Below are 8,898 nucleotides of genomic sequence, written 5' to 3' on the forward strand. Positions count from 1 at the left end.
GCTTTAAACGCGTTTTCAGCCTGATTGTGCACTTTAGGTGAAAATGTCAAAATCTTAAAAATGAGCATAAGCACAATGAAATTAATGCTGGAATCATCTTCAGGATGCTAGAATACACTAAATACAGCAAAAATTTTGAGTCTACAACGTTTAGTTTAGGTGTGAGAGCCAAAATGAACTTTTTATTGCTTTAAACACGTTTTCAGCCCCTGATTGTACACTTAAGGTGAAAATGTCAAAATCTTAAAAATGAGCATAAGCACAATGAAATTAATGCTGGAATCATCTTCAGGATGCTAGAATACACTAAATACAGCAAAAATGTTGAGTCTACAACGTTTAGTTTAGGTGTGAGAGCCAAAATGAACTTTTTATTGCTTTAAACGCGTTTTCAGCCCCTGATTGTACACTTAAGGTGAAAATGTCAAAATCTTCAAAATGAGCATAAGCACGAAGAAATTAATGCTGGAATCATCTTCAGGATGCTAGAATACACTAAATACAGCAAAAATTTTGAGTCTACAACGTTTAGTTTAGGTGTGAGAGCCAAAATGAACTTTTTATTGCTTTAAACGCGTTTTCAGCCTGATTGTGCACTTAAGGTGAAAATGTCAAAATCCTAAAAATTAGCATAAGCACAATGAAATTAATGCTGGAATCATCTTCAGGATGCTAGAATACACTAAATACAGCAAAAAGTTTGAGTCTACAACGTTTAGTTTAGGTGTGAGAGCCAAAATGAACTTTTTATTGCTTTAAACGCGTTTTCAGCCCCTGATTGTACACTTAAGGTGAAAATGTCAAAATCTTAAAAATGAGCATAAGCACAATGAAATTAATGCTGGAATCATCTTCAGGATGCTAGAATACACTAAATACAGCAAAAATGTTGAGTCTACAACGTTTTGTTTAGGTGTGAGAGCCAAAATGAACTTTTTATGGCTTTAAATGTGTTTTCAGCCTGATTGTGCACTTTAGGTGAAAATGTCAAAATCTTCAAAATGAGCATAAGCACAATGAAATTAATGCTGGAATCATCTTCAGGATGCTAGAATACACTAAATACAGCAAAAATTTTGAGTCTACAACATTTAGTTTAGGTGTGAGAGCCAAAATGAACTTTTTATTGCTTTAAACGCGTTTTCAGCCTGATTGTGCACTTTAGGTGAAAATGTCAAAATCTTAAAAATGAGCATAAGCACAATGAAATTAATGCTGGAATCATCTTCAGGATGCTAGAATACACTAAATACAGCAAAAATTTTGAGTCTACAACGTTTAGTTTAGGTGTGAGAGCCAAAATGAACTTTTTATTGCTTTAAACGCGTTTTCAGCCTGATTGTGCACTTTAGGTGAAAATGTCAAAATCTTAAAAATGAGCATAAGCACAATGAAATTAATGCTGGAATCATCTTCAGGATGCTAGAATACACTAAATACAGCAAAAATTTTGAGTCTACAACGTTTAGTTTAGGTGTGAGAGCCAAAATGAACTTTTTATTGCTTTAAACGCGTTTTCAGCCCCTGATTGTACACTTAAGGTGAAAATGTCAAAATCTTCAAAATGAGCATAAGCACAATGAAATTAATGCTGGAATCATCTTCAGGATGCTAGAATACACTAAATACAGCAAAAATTTTGAGTCTACAACGTTTAGTTTAGGTGTGAGAGCCAAAATGAACTTTTTATTGCTTTAAACGCGTTTTCAGCCCCTGATTGTACACTTAAGGTGAAAATGTCAAAATCTTAAAAATGACTATAAGCACAATTAAATTAATGCTGGAATCATCTCCAGGATGCTAAAATACACTAAATACAGCAAAAATGTTGAGTCTACAACGTTTTGTTTAGGTGTGAGAGCCAAAATGAACTTTTTATGGCTTTAAATGCGTTTTCAGCCTGATTGTGCACTTTAGGTGAAAATGTCAAAATCTTCAAAATGAGCATAAGCACAATGAAATTAATGCTGGAATCATCTTCAGGATGCTAGAATACACTAAATACAGCAAAAATTTTGAGTCTACAACGTTTAGTTTAGGTGTGAGAGCCAAAATGAACTTTTTATTGCTTTAAACGCGTTTTCAGCCTGATTGTGCACTTTAGGTGAAAATGTCAAAATCTTCAAAATGAGCATAAGCACAATGAAATTAATGCTGGAATCATCTTCAGGATGCTAGAATACACTAAATACAGCAAAAATTTTGAGTCTACAACGTTTAGTTTAGGTGTGAGAGCCAAAATGAACTTTTTATTGCTTTAAACGCGTTTTCAGCCTGATTGTGCACTTTAGGTGAAAATGTCAAAATCTTCAAAATGAGCATAAGCACAATGAAATTAATGCTGGAATCATCTTCAGGATGCTAGAATACACTAAATACAGCAAAAATTTTGAGTCTACAACGTTTAGTTTAGGTGTGAGAGCCAAAATGAACTTTTTATTGCTTTAAACGCGTTTTCAGCCCCTGATTGTACACTTAAGGTGAAAATGTCAAAATCTTCAAAATGAGCATAAGCACAATGAAATTAATGCTGGAATCATCTTCAGGATGCTAGAATGCACTAAATACAGCAAAAATTTTGAGTCTACAACGTTTAGTTTAGGTGTGAGAGCCAAAATGAACTTTTTATTGCTTTAAACGCGTTTTCAGCCTGATTGTGCACTTTAGGTGAAAATGTCAAAATCTTAAAAATGAGCATAAGCACAATGAAATTAATGCTGGAATCATCTCCAGGATGCTAGAATACACTAAATACAGCAAAAATTTTGAGTCTACAACGTTTAGTTTAGGTGTGAGAGCCAAAATGAACTTTTTATTGCTTTAAACGCGTTTTCAGCCTGATTGTGCACTTTAGGTGAAAATGTCAAAATCTTAAAAATGAGCATAAGCACAATGAAATTAATGCTGGAATCATCTTCAGGATGATAGAATAAACTAAATACAGCAAAAATTTTGAGTCTACAACGTTTAGTTTAGGTGTGAGAGCCAAAATGAACTTTTTATTGCTTTAAACGCGTTTTCAGCCCCTGATTGTACACTTAGGGTGAAAATGTCAAAATCTTCAAAATGAGCATAAGCACAATGAAATTAATGCTGGAATCATCTTCAGGATGCTAGAATACACTAAATACAGCAAAAATTTTGAGTCTACAACGTTTAGTTTAGGTGTGAGAGCCAAAATGAACTTTTTATTGCTTTAAACGCGTTTTCAGCCTGATTGTGCACTTTAGGTGAAAATGTCAAAATCTTCAAAATGAGCATAAGCACAATGAAATTAATGCTGGAATCATCTTCAGGATGCTAGAATACACTAAATACAGCAAAAATTTTGAGTCTACAACGTTTAGTTTAGGTGTGAGAGCCAAAATGAACTTTTTATTGCTTTAAACGCGTTTTCAGCCCCTGATTGTACACTTAAGGTGAAAATGTCAAAATCTTCAAAATGAGCATAAGCACAATGAAATTAATGCTGGATTCATCTTCAGGATGCTAGAATGCACTAAATACAGCAAAAATTTTGAGTCTACAACGTTTAGTTTAGGTGTGAGAGCCAAAATGAACTTTTTATTGCTTTAAACGCGTTTTCAGCCTGATTGTGCACTTTAGGTGAAAATGTCAAAATCTTAAAAATGAGCATAAGCACAATGAAATTAATGCTGGAATCATCTTCAGGATGCTAGAATACACTAAATATAGCAAAAATTTTGAGTCTACAACGTTTAGTTTAGGTGTGAGAGCCAAAATGAACTTTTTATTGCTTTAAACGCGTTTTCAGCCTTATTGTGCACTTTAGGTGAAAATGTCAAAATCTTAAAAATGAGCATAAGCACAATGAAATTAATGCTGGAATCATCTTCAGGATGATAGAATACACTAAATACAGCAAAAATTTTGAGTCTACAACGTTTAGTTTAGGTGTGAGAGCCAAAATGAACTTTTTATTGCTTTAAACGCGTTTTCAGCCCCTGATTGTACACTTAAGGTGAAAATGTCAAAATCTTCAAAATGAGCATAAGCACAATGAAATTAATGCTGGAATCATCTTCAGGATGCTAGAATACACTAAATACAGCAAAAATTTTGAGTCTACAACGTTTAGTTTAGGTGTGAGAGCCAAAATGAACTTTTTATTGCTTTAAACGCGTTTTCAGCCTGATTGTGCACTTTAGGTGAAAATGTCAAAATCTTAAAAATGAGCATAAGCACAATGAAATTAATGCTGGAATCATCTTCAGGATGCTAGAATACACTAAATACAGCAAAAATTTTGAGTCTACAACGTTTAGTTTAGGTGTGAGAGCCAAAATGAACTTTTTATTGCTTTAAACGCGTTTTCAGCCCCTGATTGTACACTTAAGGTGAAAATGTCAAAATCTTCAAAATGAGCATAAGCACAATGAAATTAATGCTGGAATCATCTTCAGGATGCTAGAATACACTAAATACAGCAAAAATTTTGAGTCTACAACGTTTAGTTTAGGTGTGAGAGCCAAAATGAACTTTTTATTGCTTTAAACGCGTTTTCAGCCTGATTGTGCACTTTAGGTGAAAATGTCAAAATCTTAAAAATGAGCATAAGCACAATGAAATTAATGCTGGAATCATCTTCAGGATGCTAGAATACACTAAATACAGCAAAAATTTTGAGTCTACAACGTTTAGTTTAGGTGTGAGAGCCAAAATGAACTTTTTATGGCTTTAAATGCGTTTTCAGCCTGATTGTACACTTAAGGTGAAAATGTCAAAATCTTAAAAATGAGCATAAGCACAATGAAATTAATGCTGGAATCATCTTCAGGATGCTAGAATACACTAAATACAGCAAAAATGTTGAGTCTACAACGTTTTGTTTAGGTGTGAGAGCCAAAATGAACTTTTTATGGCTTTAAATGCGTTTTCAGCCTGATTGTGCACTTTAGGTGAAAATGTCAAAATCTTCAAAATGAGCATAAGCACAATGAAATTAATGCTGGAATCATCTTCAGGATGCTAGAATACACTAAATACAGCAAAAATTTTGAGTCTACAACGTTTAGTTTAGGTGTGAGAGCCAAAATGAACTTTTTATTGCTTTAAACGCGTTTTCAGCCTGATTGTGCACTTTAGGTGAAAATATCAAAATCTTAAAAATGAGCATAAGCACAATGAAATTAATGCTGGAATCATCTTCAGGATGCTAGAATACACTAAATACAGCAAAAATTTTGAGTCTACAACGTTTAGTTTAGGTGTGAGAGCCAAAATGAACTTTTTATTGCTTTAAACGCGTTTTCAGCCCCTGATTGTACACTTAAGGTGAAAATGTCAAAATCTTCAAATTGAGCATAAGCACAATGAAATTAATGCTGGAATCATCTTCAGGATGCTAGAATACACTAAATACAGCAAAAATTTTGAGTCTACAACGTTTAGTTTAGGTGTGAGAGCCAAAATGAACTTTTTATTGCTTTAAACGCGTTTTCAGCCTGATTGTGCACTTTAGGTGAAAATGTCAAAATCTTAAAAATGAGCATAAGCACAATGAAATTAATGCTGGAATCATCTTCAGGATGCTAGAATACACTAAATACAGCAAAAATTTTGAGTCTACAACGTTTAGTTTAGGTGTGAGAGCCAAAATGAACTTTTTATTGCTTTAAACGCGTTTTCAGCCCCTGATTGTACACTTAAGGTGAAAATGTCAAAATCTTAAAAATGAGCATAAGCACAATGAAATTAATGCTGGAATCATCTTCAGGATGCTAGAATACACTAAATACAGCAAAAATGTTGAGTCTACAACGTTTTGTTAAGGTTGAGAGCCAAAATGAACTTTTTATGGCTTTAAATGCGTTTTCAGCCTGATTGTGCACTTTAGGTGAAAATGTCAAAATCTTCAAAATGAGCATAAGCACAATGAAATTAATGCTGGAATCATCTTCAGGATGCTAGAATACACTAAATACAGCAAAAATTTTGAGTCTACAACGTTTAGTTTAGGTGTGAGAGCCAAAATGAGTTTTTTATTGCTTTAAACGCGTTTTCAGCCCCTGATTGTACACTTAAGGTGAAAATGTCAAAATCTTCAAAATGAGCATAAGCACAATGAAATTAATGCTGGAATCATCTTCAGGATGCTAGAATACACTAAATACAGCAAAAATTTTGAGTCTACAACGTTTAGTTTAGGTGTGAGAGCCAAAATGAACTTTTTATTGCTTTAAACGCGTTTTCAGCCTGATTGTGCACTTTAGGTGAAAATGTCAAAATCTTAAAAATGAGCATAAGCCCAATGAAATTAATGCTGGAATCATCTTCAGGATGCTAGAATACACTAAATACAGCAAAAAATTTGAGTCTACAAGGTTTAGTTTAGGTGTGAGAGCCAAAATGAACTTTTTATTGCTTTAAACGCGTTTTCAGCCCCTGATTGTACACTTAAGGTGAAAATGTCAAAATCTTCAAAATGAGCATAAGCACAATGAAATTAATGCTGGAATCATCTTCAGGATGCTAGAATACACTAAATACAGCAAAAATGTTGAGTCTACAACGTTTTGTTTAGGTGTGAGAGCCAAAATGAACTTTTTATTGCTTTAAACGCGTTTTCAGCCCCTGATTGTGCACTTTAGGTGAAAATGTCAAAATCTTCAAAATGAGCATAAGCACGATGAAATTAATGCTGGAATCATCTTCAGGATGCTAGAATACACTGAATACAGCAAAAATTTTGAGTCTACAACGTTTAGTTTAGGTGTGAGAGCCAAAATGAACTTTTTATTGCTTTAAACGCGTTTTCAGCCTGATTGTGCACTTAAGGTGAAAATGTCAAAATCCTAAAAATTAGCATAAGCACAATGAAATTAATGCTGGAATCATCTTCAGGATGCTAGAATACACTAAATACAGCAAAAGGTTTGAGTCTACAACGTTTAGTTTAGGTGTGAGAGCCAAAATGAACTTTTTATTGCTTTAAACGCGTTTTCAGCCCCTGATTGTACACTTAAGGTGAAAATGTCAAAATCTTAAAAATGAGCATAAGCACAATGAAATTAATGCTGGAATCATCTTCAGGATGCTAGAATACACTAAATACAGCAAAAATTTTGAGTCTACAACGTTTAGTTTAGGTGTGAGAGCCAAAATGAACTTTTTATTGCTTTAAACGCGTTTTCAGCCCCTGATTGTACACTTAAGGTGAAAATGTCAAAATCTTAAAAATGAGCATAAGCACAATGAAATTAATGCTGGAATCATCTTCAGGATGCTAGAATACACTAAATACAGCAAAAAATTTGAGTCTACAAGGTTTAGTTTAGGTGTGAGAGCCAAAATGAACTTTTTATTGCTTTAAACGCGTTTTCAGCCCCTGATTGTACACTTAAGGTGAAAATGTCAAAATCTTCAAAATGAGCATAAGCACAATGAAATTAATGCTGGAATCATCTTCAGGATGCTAGAATACACTAAATACAGCAAAAATGTTGAGTCTACAACGTTTTGTTTAGGTGTGAGAGCCAAAATGAACTTTTTATTGCTTTAAACGCGTTTTCAGCCCCTGATTGTGCACTTTAGGTGAAAATGTCAAAATCTTCAAAATGAGCATAAGCACGATGAAATTAATGCTGGAATCATCTTCAGGATGCTAGAATACACTAAATACAGCAAAAATTTTGAGTCTACAACGTTTAGTTTAGGTGTGAGAGCCAAAATGAACTTTTTATTGCTTTAAACGCGTTTTCAGCCTGATTGTGCACTTAAGGTGAAAATGTCAAAATCCTAAAAATTAGCATAAGCACAATGAAATTAATGCTGGAATCATCTTCAGGATGCTAGAATACACTAAATACAGCAAAAGGTTTGAGTCTACAACGTTTAGTTTAGGTGTGAGAGCCAAAATGAACTTTTTATTGCTTTAAACGCGTTTTCAGCCCCTGATTGTACACTTAAGGTGAAAATGTCAAAATCTTAAAAATGAGCATAAGCACAATGAAATTAATGCTGGAATCATCTTCAGGATGCTAGAATACACTAAATACAGCAAAAATTTTGAGTCTACAACGTTTAGTTTAGGTGTGAGAGCCAAAATGAACTTTTTATTGCTTTAAACGCGTTTTCAGCCCCTGATTGTACACTTAAGGTGAAAATGTCAAAATCTTAAAAATGAGCATAAGCACAATGAAATTAATGCTGGAATCATCTTCAGGATGCTAGAATACACTAAATACAGCAAAAATGTTGAGTCTACAACGTTTTGTTTAGGTGTGAGAGCCAAAATGAACTTTTTATGGCTTTAAATGCGTTTTCAGCCTGATTGTGCACTTTAGGTGAAAATGTCAAAATCTTCAAAATGAGCATAAGCACAATGAAATTAATGCTGGAATCATCTTCAGGATGCTAGAATACACTAAATACAGCAAAAATTTTGAGTCTACAACGTTTAGTTTAGGTGTGAGAGCCAAAATGAACTTTTTATTGCTTTAAACGCGTTTTCAGCCTGATTGTGCACTTTAGGTGAAAATGTCAAAATCTTCAAAATGAGCATAAGCACAATGAAATTAATGCTGGAATCATCTTCAGGATGCTAGAATACACTAAATACAGCAAAAATTTTGAGTCTACAACGTTTAGTTTAGGTGTGAGAGCCAAAATGAACTTTTTATTGCTTTAAACGCGTTTTCAGCCTGATTGTGCACTTTAGGTGAAAATGTCAAAATCTTAAAAATGAGCATAAGCACAATGAAATTAATGCTGGAATCATCTTCAGGATGCTAGAATACACTAAATACAGCAAAAATTTTGAGTCTACAACGTTTAGTTTAGGTGTGAGAGCCAAAATGAACTTTTTATTGCTTTAAACGCGTTTTCAGCCTGATTGTGCACTTTAGGTGAAAATGTCAAAATCTTAAAAATGAGCAT

This window comes from Vanacampus margaritifer, unplaced genomic scaffold (genome assembly GCF_051991255.1).
Source record: "Vanacampus margaritifer isolate UIUO_Vmar unplaced genomic scaffold, RoL_Vmar_1.0 HiC_scaffold_21, whole genome shotgun sequence".
Lineage (NCBI taxonomy): Eukaryota > Metazoa > Chordata > Actinopteri > Syngnathiformes > Syngnathidae > Vanacampus > Vanacampus margaritifer.